General features: G+C 38.2%; 1 long non-coding RNA gene across 2 annotated transcripts; it reads right to left on the reverse strand.

Annotated features, from left to right (window-relative positions):
- Positions 1-587: 587 nt before the first annotated feature.
- LOC132815476 (uncharacterized) lies at positions 588-17,153 on the reverse strand. 2 transcript variants are annotated; one of them, XR_009644663.1, is made up of 5 exons: positions 17,011-17,153; positions 15,976-16,094; positions 7,599-7,655; positions 1,757-1,858; positions 588-1,035 (listed from the first exon to the last, which is right to left on the reverse strand). It is a non-coding gene; the product is annotated as an uncharacterized LOC132815476 (long non-coding RNA). The 2 variants fall into 2 exon arrangements; XR_009644664.1 differs by having other exon boundaries at positions 7,599-7,658.
- Positions 17,154-18,541: the final 1,388 nt, after the last annotated feature.

Raw genomic sequence — 18,541 nt, forward strand, 5'->3', positions numbered from 1 at the left:
TCCTTCCAGGTGTCCAACCCAGGTCTCTGTGGCATTCTTAACCAACCACCTGCCTGGGTACCACCACCACCACTGGTACATTCTTTGCTCAGGTTGGGGAATACATTAACTTCCCCATGGAATTGGCATCACAAATACGGAGGGCAGAGTGCTATTCCTCCACAGGCAGCTTCACACAAGTTCAAGATGTGGTGCACAAGGGAACGTGGTTGTGGTCAATGGCACCCTACTCTGTATAAAATGCGAGGAAAATTGTGTATTACATTTGTTTGCCAAGTGAGAACGGAATGTAATTTCCTCTCATTGGCTTTCCTTACGTAACAGCAAATGGTGAGGTGTTGCAAGTATATTCCATCCCAAGCAGAAATTGGTACCGCAGATGCTGGAGATCAGAGTCAAGATTAGAGTGGTGCTGGAAAAGCGCAGCAGATCAGGCAGCGTTCAAGGAGCAGGAAAATTGACATTTCAGGCAAAAGCCCTTCATCAGGAATTCCAACACCATCCTGAAGAAGGGCTTATAGCCGAAACGTCGAATCTCCTGTTCCTTGGATGCTGCCTGACCTGCTGTGCTTTTCCAGCAACACATTTTCAGCTCTGATCTCCAGCATCTGCAGTCCTCACTTTCTCCTCCACCATTCTAACCTTGACTATATTCCATCCCAGCCTGGAAAGACTGAACATTTGACATGTCATGACAACATTTAACTTCACAGATGTTGGGCTATATGGTCCTTGGCCTGCTCTGAGGTAGCAGTTGTGGATGACAGGTTTCAATGAGACTATATTGAAGAGTAGATGTCTCAGATCATTCTTTCCTGTGGTTCGGGTTGGTGCCTTGCTCTTAAACATCAAGGATAGATATGGCCCCCAGCTTGTCCTGTACTGGGTTCCCTCTGCACATTTTCCCACTGCTGTACTTCAGGAAGGATGTCTGATACTGAACTCATATCTGATAACAGCTGGTTTGTGCAGAAGCCTTAAGATCAGGTGAAAGTCCTTTAGCACCTGTTGCCATTCTCTGGAAATTTTTGCAACCTGAAAGAACAATGAAAAAAATAGCAAGTGGCTGTGCAAACATATAAACAGCTCACAAAATCAACTAGAAATTCACCAACAATTAGCTGGTGATCCTTTTAAATAGCCCTGCTAGGAAAGTCTTGATGCTGCTTAAATCATGTTTTATGCATCATGTTAAGAAAAGGAGTTTGTTAGGAGTATTGAGCTTCAATGACAGTGCTAGCAGCAAATTTGTGTTGCATGTCATGATACTTCCTGTGGCTGTGAGCTTCAGCACACTAACTTCCTCACCAAGGTGGTATCTGGCACAGTTAATGACTAAGGTATGTGCACATTTGCAGATGCTATACTGGTCTCCAAACAAGCCAATTTTGTGCTTGTGATGTCCTTTCTCTCTGGGTAATTGACAGTTCTTTAACCTCAGCAGAAAAATATATTTGGCAGGTTTTTGTCATTGCTTCTTTGTGATGTGATGGAGTAAGGCAATTTGGGATCATTTCAAGCTCACACTGAATCTGTAGGCCCATGCTGAGTGCTATTGAAGAGGGAAACCTATATTTATATCAGACCTTTTCTGACCACTAGGTCAAAGTGCTTTACAAATTACTTTTGAAGTGTAGTCATTAAATCAGTGCAGAAAAAGTGGCAGTCAATTTGGGCACAATTAGCCCACACAAACAGCAATGGGAATGGTCAGACAATGCTTTTTATGATTATTAATTGAGGGATAAGCATTTACCAAGACACTTGGATAATTCCCCTCCTCTTCTTCAAAATAGTGCCATGAGTTCTTTCACTTTCAGTTGAAAAGAAAAAATGGGATCTTGGTTAAATTTCTCATCTGAAAGACAGGAAATATATTGAAACATCTTGGATAATTATTGGACTATGTTATACCAACTTTATGAATGCAACAAAGGCCGTTTTTAAAGACCATCATCAAGGACAACTAAGAAATGTCAAGCAGAAAAAAACTCAATTTGGTCAGCTGATGTTTCAAGTTTCTTTTCTTAGCATCAAGTTTCTAATATTTTTTTTGCAAAACAGGAAAAGAACTTCTCTGACTTCTGTTGTGACATTTACAAATCAGCTGGGAAAAATCTGAATCACTAGTTCCGTACATCTGCTTTAATTTCTTTAAACATTATTAGATGCTATTTTAGTGCATTAATCTGCAATAAAAGCATATCACATCAAAATTGTTATTGAACAGAATCAGCCATATTTGTTTTGTTCTGCAACATTGTAACTCCAGGACTTTCAAGAAGACTTTATATACTTTGCTAGAATATCAAAGTTACTGACCCAATAAGGCAAAGATTGTTAGAACTCTGACATAAACCTTACATTTTTGATGTAGCAAGCTTCTGATCTCAAGTGAAGCCATCTGGAAAGTTTCCTTAAAAATCACAGGGGAGAACTGACTAGTCACACACCCACTCTTTAAAACTAATTATAGAAAGCCATTGACTAAGCCTGGGGAGAGGTTGTAGTCTGCAATCTCAATCACGGATGAATGTGTTACACGAGAACTATTTATAGAAGAAATGGGGCTTAGAACATGTTGGCCCTGGAGGTCCTTTCACTGACATTATACTTGCAGTGCACTCCTCCAACATCAAATCTATGCATGTTTACAGGATCAGTAGGTTGGCAGCACCAAAGTAAAGTGCAGAGAGGTGAAAGTACATATGTTGGGAGCCACTTTGTCAACTATGTGACAATTTACAATCAACACATTGGTACAAATTTCCCATGAGCAAGGGATTAGATCCTTGAAATGTTTCTATTCAAATAACATCCTGGAGTATTAGTGAGCAAACAATTGAGAAACTCAACACTGTTAAACTGAACCTTGTCCCAGACAGATCACACACCCGTATTGAATTAAAATGAAACAAGGAATTGTGGTTGCTGAAAATCTGAAACAAAAACAGAAATTGCTTCAGGATTGCAAGTAGGGTCACTGGACTTAGAAAGTTAACTTAGTTTCTCTCTCTCAACAGAGGCTGTCAGACTTGCTGAGTTTCTCCAGCAATTTTTGCCCTTATTAAACGATTCCCCATTGCAAGTTTCTGCCATCAATCTGTGATCAATCAAAGGCTTTACAGGAAGCTTTTTTCAAATCAAGCTGGTTCTTTGTAAGTTTTTATTGTAAATGTTGGATGTAAATTTTAAGACAATAAAAAATACTGATAACTAACTCAAAATAATGTTCAATTGATTCAGCATAGTTTTCAAAGTAATTTTCAGTTGTAACAACTTGAATGAAATATCGTGATTCTTGCAGCTATTTGCATCAGAAATGTTTATTTTGTACTGGTAAATTCAGTTTCAGCTGTATGGAGCATTATGCATCAGGTTATGACTCCTAAATATATCAAAAACATTTAAAATATAAAAGCTGTTAGAAAACTACCCTCCATATCACTGTTGAATTGTACTGATTCAGAACAAAGTTGACATTCAGCAACACACAAATGGATGTGAGCATCAACTTAAAGAAGAAAATACACTTTTAACAGCTATTGCAAAATTGGGTGCAATTTGTACAAATAGTAAAAATAGTCAGCCAATAGTAGGGAGTCGCTAACTCAGGAGTTCTTATTTCTGCTGCTGAATTGCAACTCAATGTTGCAGCTTAAACTCCTAATTGCTTTTGGAAATGTTGCTGAGCTCATGTAGTGGCAACTGACAGAATGCCTGTGGATTTAAACTATTATATTTAAGCTGCACTGAATGTTATAAAGTACTAAAATGCAAACACCTCAACATCACATTTTGTATTATTCAGTTGACAAACTGCAATGACTAACAATTTGTATTGTGATTTCTTCTTTCATCTTTATAACTCTTTAAGCAAGCTCATCATTTAAGGTTTGACTTTACTTGTCTTTTGTATGACCAGAATTCTAACAAGCTGAAAATGTGTTGCTGGAAAAGCCCAGCAGGTCAGGCAGCATCCAAGAAACAGGAGATTCGACGTTCTTCAGGAATTCCTGAAGAAGGGCTTATGCCCAAAACGTCAAATCTCCTGTTCCTTGGATGCTGCCTGACCTGCTGCGCTTTTCCAGCAACACATTTTTAGCTCTGATCTCCAGCATCTGCAGACCTCACTTTCTCCTCGCAGAATTCTAACAACACAATAAGGACTTCAAATAAATCGAATAAAAAAAAGCAATGCATGGCGACGCTGGAAATCTGACACAAACACAGACCATGATGATGAAGGTTATTAAGTTTGCAAATGACACCAAAGTTGGTGGTAAAGAAATAGTGAAGAAGGCTATCTAGGATTACCAAGGGATCTTGATCAATTGAGTCAACGGGCTGAAGAGTAGCAGATGGAGTTTAATTTAGATAAATGCAAGGTGCTGCATTTTGGTAAGATGAACAAGGGCAGGACTTGTACAGTTAATGGTAAGACCTAGGGGAGTGTTGTAGAACACAGAGACCCAGAGGTCCAGGTAGATAGTTCATTAAAAGTTGCATTACAGGCTGACAGAGTGGTTACAAATGCTTTTGGCATGCTTGCCTTCACTGGTCAGATCATTAAGTATTGGAATGTCATGTTGTGGCTGTACAGGATATTGATGAGTCCACTTTTGGAGTACTGTGTACAGTTCTGGTCACCCTGCTATAGGAAGAATGTTATTAAATTGGGGAAAGTGCAGAAAAATTGTAGAAGTATAGAATCATAGAATCTTTATAGTGCAGAAGCAGGCCATTCAGCCCATCAAGTCCATACTGACCCTCCGAAGAGCATACTGCTCTGGCCCACCTACCTACCCTCTCCCTAACCCTGCATTTCCAACTGATCTAACCTGCACATCTTTGGACTTACCAGGTTTACAAGGATGTTGCTGAGACAAGATGGTTTGAGTTTTGGGGAGAGGCTGGATAGGCTGGGACTTTTTTCACTGGAATGTAGGAGGTTGATGGGTAACTTTATAAAGATTTATAAGAAAACATGAGAGGTATTGATAAGGTGAATAGCAAAAGTCTTTTTCTCTAGGATGGAGGAGTTCAAAGCTAGAGGGCATAATTTTAAGGTAAGAGGAGAAAGATTTAAAAGGGACCCGAGGGTAACTTTTTCACACAGAGGATGGTTCACATGTGGAATGAACTGCCAAAGGAAGTGGCAGATATAGGTACAGTAACAACATTTAAAAGACACTCAAACAGTAACATGAATAGGAAGGATTCAGAGGGATATGGGCCAAACGCAGGCAAATGGGGCTAGTTTAGTTTGGAAAACTTGGTCGGCATGGATGGATTGGACTGATGGGTCTTTTGTGTGATCCATAACTCTATGACTCTGCAAGTCTTTCTGGCATCTATGGAGAGAGAAATAGATTTAATGTTTCAAGACCAAAATGACACTTCCTCAGAACTGCATAAATATTGGTTAAAAATCATACAACACCAGGGTATAGTTCAACAGGTTTACTTTGAAGCACTAGCTTTCAGAGCACAGCTCCTTCATCAGGTGGTTCCATCAGGTGGTGGTGTGATTTTTAACTTTGTACACCCAGCCCAACACTGACGTCTCTAAATCATAAATATTGGTGGAAAGCTTATCCTCAGTAATGGAAACAGTGAAGTCAAGGAAGGACACGGAAGAGTCAGAGATGGACCAGGTGAAGGTGAGAGAAGGATGAGAATTTGAAGCAAAACTGATTAATATTTTCAATTCCAGATAAGAGCAGGAAGCAGTACCAAAAACATCATTAATGTGTCGGAAAAAGAGTTGTGGGTGGGGACCCGAATAAGTCTTGAACAAGGAATGTTCCATGCACCCAACAAGACCATAGGCATGACTGGGACCCATGCAGGTACCCATAGCTAGACCTTTGACTTGGAAAAAACAAGATGAGATAACGGAGAAATTATTCAAAATAAGAATGAGCTCAACCGGGTGAAGGAGAGTGGTGGTGAATGGAGACTATGCATTCAAAGGAAGCAGCAGAGACCTTTTGGACTATCCTGATGGGAAGGGGGTGTGGGGTCATGGGACAAATGGGGGCAAAGAGAGCATTTGGGAATTGTAGAGGGATTGCACATCCATGGTGAAAGGGAGGAAGGTATGGTCGGAAAGCTGGAAGTTGTGGAGACAATGTAAAGCATCAAAACAATCATGAGCATAAGTGGGAAGAGACTGAGCAAGACTGGAAAAAAATAGAGTCAAGATAATAAGAAATAGGTTCAATGGGGCAGGAATAGGCTGAAATGATGGGTCTGCCAAAGCAGTCCTGATTGTGGATCTTGCAAAAGAGATAAAACTAGGCTGAATGAGACATTGAGTCAGGAAGTTGTTGAAGGGAGATCTCCTGAGAACTTGAGATTGTGACAATCCTAGAAATATCCTGATGTTCAAAGTGGTGAAGTCTTGATCCAGGGGAGATAGGAAAATTGTCTGAGAGTTTGCGTAATTGTCTATTTGTATAAAGATAACAAGCTATATTACAGTTCTACAAAACTTTAGATGGTCCACATATGGAGTATTGCATGTAGTTCTGATTGCCACACAACCAAACAGACATGGATGCTTTCTAGAGCGTACAGAGAAGGTTTACCAGGATGTTGCCTGGTTTGGAAGGTTTTATTTATGAGGAAAGGGAGAGTCTGAGGGGTGTCCTGATAATGGTCTACAAAATTCCGAGGGGTATCGATAGGGTGGAGAGTCAAAGTCTTTCTTCCAGCGTGGAGATATCAACTAAACAAGGGCACAGGTTCAAGGTGAGAGGGGGAAAGTTTAGGGGAGAAATGTGAGGAAACGTTTACACACAGAGGATAGTGGGTGCCTGCCAGTGGAGGTGGTGGAAGCAGGCATGTTAGCAATGATGAAGGCACATCTTGATAGATACGTGAACGGAAGGCAACCAGAGGGACAGAAACCGCACATAGGCAATAGTGGGTCTAAATATGGATTAGATCTGGCCCAGGCTTGATGAGCTGAAAAGTCTGTTCCTATGCTGTATTGAATTGCATTATACTTTCCTAGGTAGCTGTGGGAGGTGAGGGAGGGAATTATAGGATCTCTGACCTAAATATTTAAGTCTCTTTGGCCACAGGGGAGATGTCAGAATACTGGAGAACAGTTAATGTGTGCTGATTTTAGGGGTTTATGATCAAAGTTTCCTACTAAAGACAGTAATCAATTTGTATAAATTTCTGATAGTTCATTGAGTTTCATAAGAAGCAGCAATTTATGCATAACATATTTGTTAGTTCGGTAAAGGACATTTACACCAAGACAATTGGGGTGGTTCACTGATACCAGAGGACAAACAGGCCATCAACATAGGTTGTTTTGGTTTCAGTAAAGTTGAGGCAGTATCATGCCTGCTCTCGAGCCTGAAGTGTTTGGGAACTTGACCTCCTTTTCTTCTGCTCCATCTTCTATCTGCCTAATGAGGATTGCTCGATGAAGACTACTCCCTGGGGATCATTCCTTGAGAACTGTTGCCTACAGAACTCCCCTCTGCCCGAGATCACTTATTGTTATATCATAGTTCAAGGGGCACGTTATTTTCTCTGTCAATCAATTGGCAAAACTTATTTGGCCAATAGATACTCACGATGTTGGATGACCATTGCCACCTTGCCCACCTCCGTTTGAAAATTACTCTTCATTCCTGCTAAAAACAAGACCATTTTTCTGTTTATTTTTGTAAACCATAGATTGATAATAGGGTACATTTGGCACCACATAAACTGTTGACAGTTTAATGTGTGTCGTGATACCTGCATTTCTCAGAATTCTTCCCTTTTATTTTCTCATGCTAGAATTTTGAAAAGTTAATTGCTGCAGAAATAGCTGTTAAATTAAATCATACATTGCACAGTAATTACTAGGAAAATTCAGAATTTAACAGTTTTAACAGGTTGTAGACAGACCCAGGACTGGTTCAAAGGATAACCTGATTAGAAGCTGGTTTTCCTCAATTCGCTGGGATTTCACCCCATTGTATTAATAGTGATAAGGGCAGCTAGCGCACATTCTGACATCCGCTTATTCTCTTAGCCCCATGTCCAGCACTATGCCCTCTCCACCATGTCCATGTCACCTTCACGTCATCAACATAACATAAACAACATTGACAAATTTTGAAACGTTGGGAAAAGAAACCATATACTCAGAAATTTGCTTGGAAAATGACTGTTAATCCTATATTCCTATGAAATTGTCAGTGAAGGGCATTTTACCCATTTAAACTTCCTTAAGCTTGCCTAAATACATGACATCAGAATGAGCCCCTCTAGGAACTGGATCAGTAGAAACAGAGGGGCTGACACTTGGTTCACCAAGTGACCACTGAATGCTTGCGTGAGGTCCAAGTCCCCAAGGAGTCTGTTTGAACATATTGAAGTAGAATGTTCCCTTTGTTTGTTTGATATCTTTATGAGGTTCTAATAAGTTATTCTTTCTGTGATCTCTTTTGTCAATGTCTGTATATTTATCTTCATAAGAATAAGATTATCTTTATTAATTCAGAAAATGTGGATATCACTAGATGTAGATGTAGATATAGATAGGCCAGCATTTATTACTCATCCCGAACTGCTCTTGAGAATGTGGTGGTGAGTTGCCTTCTTAAATTGCTGCAGTCTATTTGGTGTTGATACACTCACATTGCCATTAGAAAGGGAGTTCCAGGATTTCGACCCATTGACAGTGAAGGAACCATAATATTTCCAAGTAGGATTGTGAGGACATTAGAGAGGAATTTGCATGTGGTCGTATTCCTATGTATCTGATGCCTTTATCTTTCTTGATGGTCTTGATGAGATTGGAAGATGTTGTCAGGAGTCTAAGATGTGAAGTGAATAAAGCTTTTGTTATTAATACTGTAAAGGTCTATTTAATGGGCACTTTTTTTTAAGGTTTGTATGTTCGCAAAACAGCTCCTTGTATTGGCATAATTATAATCTTCTGCATTTCAACACTTGTCTTTGTTATTACAGAGCTCATTGCTTCTGAATATAGTTCATATTAGCTGAGTGGGCATGCAGGTGATTTAGAGACCAACATGGGAGTTATAGAGATTCATGAAAGAGATATGGGAAGAAGGTTTTAAACTCAACTTCCAAAATTTTCTTATGCCAAACTATAATTCCTCACTTCTCTAAGGTGCCATGAACACCAAGTCATGAAAATGGTGTTCCATCTCAGTGAGGATCATGATGAAGGTATGTGTGGTCTTATCCTATGAAAGAGTCAACCAGGGCATGGTGTTATTAACTGGAAGATAACGGTCTTTGAACACAGTTTCGTCCACACTTTTAGTGAAATTTTATTTCTGTTAACCACACTCCGTAAATCTCAAATAAAGGCAAAATACTGCAGATGTTGGATATCCGAAACACGTGCTGGAAAAATTCAGCAAGTCTGGTGGCATCTATACAGAAAAAACTGATTAACATTTTGAGTCTTTGTCACAATGAAAGGTGTAGGAAAATGGGTTATTTTTACATAAAAACAGAAATCCCTTCAGGAAGAAGAGCAAAACTTCTTCAGGTTGTGCAAGCCTCAAAGAATGCATTTCCACTTCAGCACTTCACAGCTTCAAAGTCTCAACATTGAGTTCAATAACTTCAGAACTTGACCATATTATGTTCTCCTTTCTACTTACATTCTCTCCCTCATCCACTCTCCCACAACCGTGTCATATTTGTGCATTGTTTGCTTTGCACTTAGTGGAAAGGAACAGTCACAAAAAGACAAATTCAAAGGGCCTTTTTTTACCTTAATTTATACCCATTTTACATTTCCTTTTCTCCTTCTCTACTATTAACAATGCTTGGTCTTTTGCATGAGGCCTATATACCATCTGCTCTCTTGCTACTCCTCCGCATCTGTTAAAAACACATTTCCAAATACCTATTACGTCTGATTTTCTTCAGACCTGACTTGAAGCATTAACTCTGTTTCTCTCTCCACAGCTGCTGCCAGCCCCATTGTTCTCCAGCATTCTCTGTATACTTTCAATAAATCTCATCCACGCTGATTACGAGCTCCCCATATTTATTCAACCAATTCATAGCCAATTAATCCTTAATTAATACATCCATTAGCTACTCCCTCAGCCCATTAGGCCTCTAGGCCATTAGGCCTTCTGACATTTCTTCAAACCATATCAGATGATTTTTTTTTCAAAGTAAATCTATGTCCATACCAATAAAAAAACAAACAAGACGTATAAAATGACAGCAAATTATATTTATATTTTTCCTTCAGACATTAAAGCGTCAAGCATCCCCTACCAGTATGTTCAACTGTTTCTTTTCTTTGTAAAACAGTCAGTTGATTTCTGCTATTCACCCATTCCAATATGAACGTTTCTCCACTCTCCAGCATCTGTCCTAGAACTGCAATATCGATCCTCAGTCATTTTCTCATTCACACATTTTTTTGAATGTATGTTATCCCATAGGGACTTATTATTATTATTAATTTACTCAGTGGGTAAGAGAAATATTTTCCACCACATTGGTAATTTACCTGCCTTTCCTACAAGAAAGAAAAACACCTGAGAATCTATTACAGATTTTTGTATAAGAAAAATCAGTAAAAAGCAACAAGTTTCACAATCCTGGCTCTCGAATGATGAAAACCTTACGTTACAATCTTGAATTTTAAAAATAACTTTGTTTGACTGAACAATATCCTCCATCTTGGGATTTTTCATAGTTGTGCCCAACTCTGATACTTCAGAAGTGGCATTTGTCTTGCTTGTGTCCCCAGACCATTCGCTTGTCCAATTAGACTTTAAAATTCCTCCATTTCAGTTTTTGAAACTTCTTACATCTTTCTTATGAGGTCCTATTTTGATTGATCACTTTCCAGATAAGATCACTGTTAGAAGGTGACACTAGATTTTTTCCATCTGATTTCTAATCCAAAAGCCCCAGACACTTCTGATTTTGAATTAAGCCACTTATCACATTGTGCTCCCACCCACCCACAAAAAAAATCATCTACATCCATCATAAAGATGCCTGAAAACTGCCTCTCATGATACTAGTACAATATGACAGGATTTGCTTTTAATGAAAGTCAACCCAATATTAATAAGATAGATCATACCAAGAAGAAACGAACTCCAGAGGTCTCATTTGGGGCATATGCACATTTATTTCATTTCCAGAGTTTCCCCACTCTGTATTTGGTGTCTCTTTGGAGGTCAAAGAAATTGAGCTGATCTCACAACAGAAACTTTACTGTCAAATGATCTATATTCTGAACCATTTTTTTCCTCACAAAAGGCAAAACAAGTTAATCTGCTCTTGTACTTTAGTCTCTGGATTTATTTTGAAATCTTGTGCCACTATCCTTGCTTCAGCCTTATAGTTCCTACAGAAGAGCCCTTTTTGGTGCATTTCTACCTGTGTGATAGGCCTGCCTGTCCCTTATCTAGCACCTCTGTGGATAGCCCAAAATATCTACTGTTCTGTAATCCCAGTTGTTTAGCATCTTTTATTAGTTGTCTTCTGGTTTGTCTTCATGACCACTAGGTCTTCCTGATCTCTTTAATTTCTCTTCATTATCATATTCCTGGTTTGTACTGTATTTCTTGTCCTTGTTAAACTACACCCTCTATCTCTTTAATCTCTTCTAGTTTGACCTTCCACTCTTATTAAGATTTCTTTTAACAGTTTATGATTGCTCTCCAGGGGCATATTCGTTCCCAGAACCACTATTTGAGCTTCTACCATATTTTCTTGCCTTCTATCTTTGTACTTCATGTTCCCAATCCATAGTCCTAACCTCCTGTCCATCCCCTTGTCCAGCTTTTATAATTTCCAGTAGCCTTCCCTGCTCCACTTGAAGTAATCACATTTCTTTATTGACTAGTCCTTTCTTATAAATATTTGGCTTCAGTACAGCCTCATATTCATCATCAGAACTGATCTAACCATCATCATAGAAACTGTCAATTGCAGTTTGAGCCTCATAGCTGTGTAACATTTGGATATGAGAAGTAATTAAATCTTTGTTATTTTCTATAACTTCTTCAGAACCTAAAAATCTAATCCATTGCGAGAGTCCTGTAGAGTATACCTGAACAATCTGATTCCAATCCTGTGTAATTATTATTTTTCTATCTTTAAGCAATACCCTGTCTCTCCATTCTTTAAATGTCCTCTCTCTTTTAATAAACCATATCTCCCTGGTTGAGACTGCATTTTGATGGCTTTAACATAATTTAAGGCTTGCCAAATTCTTTGAGACTTTGACTTTAATAAAAGTCTTTCTGCCTGGGCACAGTGCATTCAAATGCTGTAAAAAAATGTAAGACTGATTGTGACCTCTTTCCAAGCGAGGGAATAACTACTTATTGCTGATGGAGGCTTTAGGATCCCTACCACAAACAAACTGATATGGACTATGTCTTCCCACCAGCCACAACAAATTCTCAGCATGTACAGTCAACACTAGTACAAGCAATAATTTACATTTGGTTGATCTGCCAAAATATTATGAACCATTTTGCTTGCCAATGTATGGTCCTTTACAAAAATTGGATTGCTAAAGGGGCTTTTTACTGTTGTGTTCATAACGATTGCATTCATTTTTATGTACGTATCATTGTTAGCCAACTCCCCTTCTTCCATCATCAGTGAGAAAGTTTGTTGGCAGCTCAAGCCCAGTCACTATCCACTTTCCATTACCCTATTCAAAATTATTTTCTTGTCTTTATGATGTATTAATGCTAACTGACAAAATCCAATTGACAAATCTCCAAAATGTAACTGAATTTATTTTTCTTTATCCCAAATCTTTAAATTAATAACCACTACCTCATTGAAATCTCTTATGAACAGCAAAATTGCTGTATGCCTTAATGGCGTCTTTTAATATTTGGTATAAATCTCAGATCCATCACATAATTCTTGTATAAGCTTATCATATTCCCATCCGTTATTCCTGCATCTTTTACTAAATGTTTAACCTTTGAAAGGATGGATAGGTACATTGTAATTTGAACACAACTGACTTCTGGTTTACCAAATTTCTATCCCCCTGATATCAAGAACACTTCTTTAATACTTTCAGTGCAGCTATTAGGATCCATTAAAGTTAGATAACAGTACCCCAATTGTGTAAATTACAAATTCAAAGATAGTCCAAATACTGTAGTGTTGCTATTTTCTATTTCTAGTTTCATCTTTTGTTTAATTAATTTATGCCATGTGGATGTTGTTGATAGGGCCAGCATTTATTGCTCATCCATAGTTGCTATTGAGAAGATGATGGTGAGCTGCCTTCTTGAACCACCATGATCTATCTGCTGTAAGTAGCCCCACAATACTCTTAAGGAGACAGATCCTGGATTTTAATCCAGCTTTGTCTCTGTGCATTCTTTATTGTTGGCTGACTTAATAACAACCGTTTTTCAGGGGACCCTGCATCCATGCTAACGAAAATTGATTCTGGCAATTTTAGTGTGCTATCATTACCAAATCTGAAACCAGTGGAACTCTCAAAATCTTTAGTGTTGTTTGCATCCTTATTACTCTGACAGTCTGGGTGACATTTAATTGGTCAGCTCTTTACAGAGTTGCTGTCCATCCACTGTCTAATATGACATAATTGAATGGTTGTGCCCCAACACATTCTTCACTGGACTGAAACCTCTTGCGGCCAATCCAATGCCCTCTCTTTGATCCCTCTCCAGTTTCTTCCTCCAAATCATCCATTTGAAGTTTAGTTTTGAACACTTTATCATGTCATTTGCATAATGGTAATTTGAATCACACCTAAAGCAATGATTGACCACACTGAGCATTTCTGTGGTTTATTCTCTTCGTGTAAATACCAAATTCTATTTGCTCCTCAAAATTATCAATTGCAGTTCAGTCTTAATGTCTATTAGTTACATTTCTCCTTTTGTACTATCACCTGTTACCAGTATTCAGGCAATCTTGCCAATTTGTTAACATTCTGACTTCCAATTCCTGACATACCACTGACTGCCACCTTTACAACAAACACTGCTGGAGAGGAATGCATTTCTAGGATTTTTTTTTGTCCTTCTGAAATTTATTTTTGAAGCGTATATTTGTCTGCAAACACAGTTCTCATCCAAATTAGATGTCAGCCCATTTTGATACTTTGGGTCAATCCAATAATTTAAATGCTAGCATACATTCCAAATGAAATTTGCAGTCTTGCATAAAGCCTACTGAATTCCATTGTATACTCTTCCATGGCATAATCCTCAATATTTTTCAATTTGTCAAAATCTGACAATGCCTCATAATCAGTCAATAAATTGAATCATTGATCAATTTTATCCATGCAAGTTAAAAACTATCCCAATCTTCATCCATGTTCAAATCATTTGGTTCCATTTCCATGAAAAACTTTGCTTCTGCATGCTAACAAATGTCCTAAAGCTATACTTTGCTACTTCTTTGATAAAGAAGTAACCCAGTTACATTGTACCTTAATTCTTCCACTGGTCATAAGGCTTACTTATAGAAAACAGGGGTGGATATATAGACCTCAAAATGTTACACTTTGGCTCAACTATCCCCGATACCCATTTTATACACTGGAAGATAGCTTCACTTAAATTGAGTCCACTTTCAGTGAAAGCTTTATTTTTGCTAACCACACTCCATAAAACTCACACCCCATTGATTACTAGCTCACTATGTTTGTACAGCCAATTCTAGCTCAAATAATCCATAACTAATATATCTGTCATCTGTTCCCTCATTCTGCTAGGTCTCAGACATTCCTTCAGACCATATTAGATGATGTCACAGGACATTGAATTCCCAGAGTCACAAAAAATGTTGCATTTGAAGTGATAATTCTCAAAAGAGACTCAATTTGTCCTTGTTCATTGGCCCCAGACTCAAACCCAACTCCACAAAACTCTGGGTCACTGATTTTTGAAAGGCCAGTTGACCATGTTGTTCTCTTACTTGTAAAAAAAAATGACGCCATTATCAACATGTCAACGAGAATCATTGAATAGTAACCAGGAATCTGAATTTCGCCTGCTTTTCTCCTTCTCAGCTTTGGAATAGTTCGGGCAAATTGTAATATCATCATTGCCCTTCCCCTGTTTCAGGTGAAACTGGCCTCTTCAGTACTGTAATAAAACCAATCCTTATATTTTTAATGGGCTTTTATAAAAGACATGTACCCACTCAACCATTAGAGAATGTCAAGTTTTTTTTTGCCTCCTGTCGATAAAGAAGGCAGGTTCTTAAAACAAGATTGTTTCATGTCATTGAACAAGTTCTTTTTAAACATCATAAATTATTATTTCTTTCATAACAATTTATTTTTGAAAATAGTTGAAGCAATTCAAATAAGTTCACATTTTCTAACTTCATATTGCAGTTTGTCTTCTGTACATTTAATCTGCACATTCCCACCATTCTTTGTGGGTGAGCTTTTGACTTCACATTTCCTGTAAGGACAAATTATAAACATTGAAATTTAATTTCCCATGAAGAAAAAACTCATGCAATTCATTTCTAAAAATGTCATCTCATTACACCCATGAGATACCAGGAGTTATATCAGCAATCAAATTCAAAGACTCTGAAATTATATGGATGAAAATCCTATTGCTGAGGAATCCTGAGACAACTTTCACTATTTCTTTGCAGATATATTGGTTCAGTTTTGTCCATGTTTATTATCTAAAGTGACCAGAGGCACTAACCAAAATTAAATAATTCTACTTTCTTCCAATCTTAGCTAGATGCTAAACTTCGTTCTTTGAAATTTGGTTCTCTTTCGTAAATTAAAATAAACTGATGAAAATAAAGTTGCCTTCACCACAAACCTACTCATTTCCTTAGAATAGAACTTCAAACAAAACCATCACCAAAAAGACAAAAATATCTTTACATGCATTTCTTTTTAAAGGTTTCATATGTCTTTCTAGTACATGTAGTTCTATTTACTTGGTACAATTAACAACATACGTGCAAGAGTTTTATGTGGTCGTCCCTTTGCCTTCTTCAAGGGAAGTACAAATATGAAGGTTGTACAGTTTATTGAATGTAGTGATCTTATTCAGATTATGAATGTGTCTTCATTTCATCTGAAAAACAAATTAGAAAGGCTGCTCACCTTCTGAAATGTAACTAACTTGTAGATATAAAAAGTAAAGCTAAAAATGAGGAAAGACTTTCCCCTTTGAAGCTTAACCCTCTTATACTTTAAGTCTGCTTTCATAACATCTAACTACTCTCCGTTGTTGTCACCGCAGCAACTAATAACTATCTTCAAGCTTCAAGCACAGATCTTTAACTAAGGGATACTCTGAGCATGTTGTTTAATATCAAATATGTTAATAAAAATTATTTTTATGCATACATTGACTTAAAGGTTTTCAAGAGCTTTTAAATAAGCAGTATTGGAATTCGACTTGTACAAATAAAATAATCAGTCATTCACAAACATGTGGTTTAGTTACAGAATGTTTCTTTAACTGTTGTTTTACTGCTCCTTGCTGGTCTATTCACTTGTTGCAAATGAAATAATGACAATCTGATCTCCTTGTACATATTGCCTACTTTGCCAGATCTATTTATGAAACATTGAATCTCTTGGTATCTAGCCTGACATTCTGCCAAAAACCTGAAACCCCATTAACATTGAGTAGGGAAAGATGTCCTCAGTCCTGACAGGTTTGGTATGAATGATATTTGATGTGGCCTTTAAGGACAATCTGCTAACAGGCTGCCAAGCCTGAGATCTCAACCTTTGACATGTTGTAGTGGGAAGTCCATGCCAAGGCTTGGACAGTGAGCAGAAAATTAATAGGGCATCGGAGACCTTCAATTAAATTGCTCATAGATTATGCAAGAAGCCGGTGTGGAAAATGTATCTGACGAGTTCACAGCTGGAAACTATTAGCTTTGTGGAGCCTCTAGAGTTACAGTTGTGACTACAGCGATAATTACTCAGAAATGAAACCAGTGCTTAAAATATCATTCTAAAAGTTATCACTTTACCTTATAACCTGCAGCTGGCCATCCATAAATGTTTTAACTGCAAGAACCGACTGCACTTCTTTCAAATATGTCAAATTAAGAGTCTTAATTTGTTCACCTTTACACTTCAAGGAAGGTGACTGGAACCCAGCGTAGCCCATGGAGACTCTTTCCAGGATGACTGTGCTTTTATGGAAACAATCCAAAACCCCTCCCTTTGTTCAACAGAACATCTGTTTCTCTCAATGTGGGCAGGGAGCTGGCCAGTTTGTAATTACATACACATTGGTTTCCAGTAAATAGTTTGAAATCATTCAAATTCATTCCAAAGAAACTTTGAAGCATACAAACTGACAGATTTTTTTTTACTGTCATGACTGTTTCCCTTGAACTAATTTAGCAGTAGGAGGGGCACATGATGAAATATTGGAGAGGAGATGATGTGCAGACAACTGGGAGATACAAACAGCAATAGAATATAGGCTAATTCATATAAAACAGGAATCAGATACAGGAATGGGGTGGGTGGTGGGGAGGTGGGAAGGCAGGCGAAGATAGGCTTGGAAAGTATGGGACTAACTGCCCCAGCGTGGTTCAATAATGGTAAGGTGCCGGAGCAAATAACCACAGGGGATTTAAGATAAAGCTGCACTATTAGAGACCTGGCTCAGCAAGGAGAGGAATGAGTTCTTAACATTCCTGGCTACAAATGTATTTTGGAAAAGTTGAGAAGCATGAAAAGGAAACATCATGGTAGTTTCGATCAAAGGTATTATTGCAGCAGTAGAAAGGTAGAGTTCCAAGACAGAATCTGTTTGGTTAGAATTCAGGAAAATTATAAGAATCATTATGCAGCTATGCATCTATTAAAGGCAAACAGTGAAATGAAGAAAGGTATTGTTTCACGTTAGGTAAGGAATAATGGAGTGGCACTAATGAGGATCCTTTCTTAGAATTGGCACTGGCAATGATGGGCAGAGTGGTCTCCTGTGGTGCTGTCAGGCAGCATGCGAAGAATGTGTTTATTAGTTAATTGGAGACACACTGGTGCTATAAACTTCTAGACGTTTTCTCCCTAAAATTGGACAAAGGCAGGAACATGCCAGTACACTGGCCTGTAGCAAGGGTCTGTTAACTCCAATTGTTACCTCACCAACAACCTCCAAATCTGCCTTTGCTTCTACAGCAAAATTCAGTCACTGTAACATACCAACTCGTTCCCTTGTTGCTCCAGACATTCTTTTCATCTCTTTGTCTGTGGTAACTGGACTCTTCCTTCAATTTGAGTTGACACTTTCCACCTTTCACTACTTGATGTTGGGACTCTTTTTCAATGCTGGCACTCTCTCTGTAGCTCTAGCTATTTCTGGCACCTCTTTCTGATCCTGTGTCAAATATTTCTGAACACTTAGTTAATGCTGGCTCTGTTTTCAGATTGAGTTATTGTTGGAACAGCATCTTTCCTTCGACTCCACCGTCTAATAATACCCAGTCCTCCACCCTCAAAGCGCATTCCCAGTTTCTACCCTTATGGGTTTTTTTCCCTCTCATG

Source organism: Hemiscyllium ocellatum, chromosome 4 (assembly GCF_020745735.1).
Source record: "Hemiscyllium ocellatum isolate sHemOce1 chromosome 4, sHemOce1.pat.X.cur, whole genome shotgun sequence".
Taxonomy (NCBI): domain Eukaryota; kingdom Metazoa; phylum Chordata; class Chondrichthyes; order Orectolobiformes; family Hemiscylliidae; genus Hemiscyllium; species Hemiscyllium ocellatum.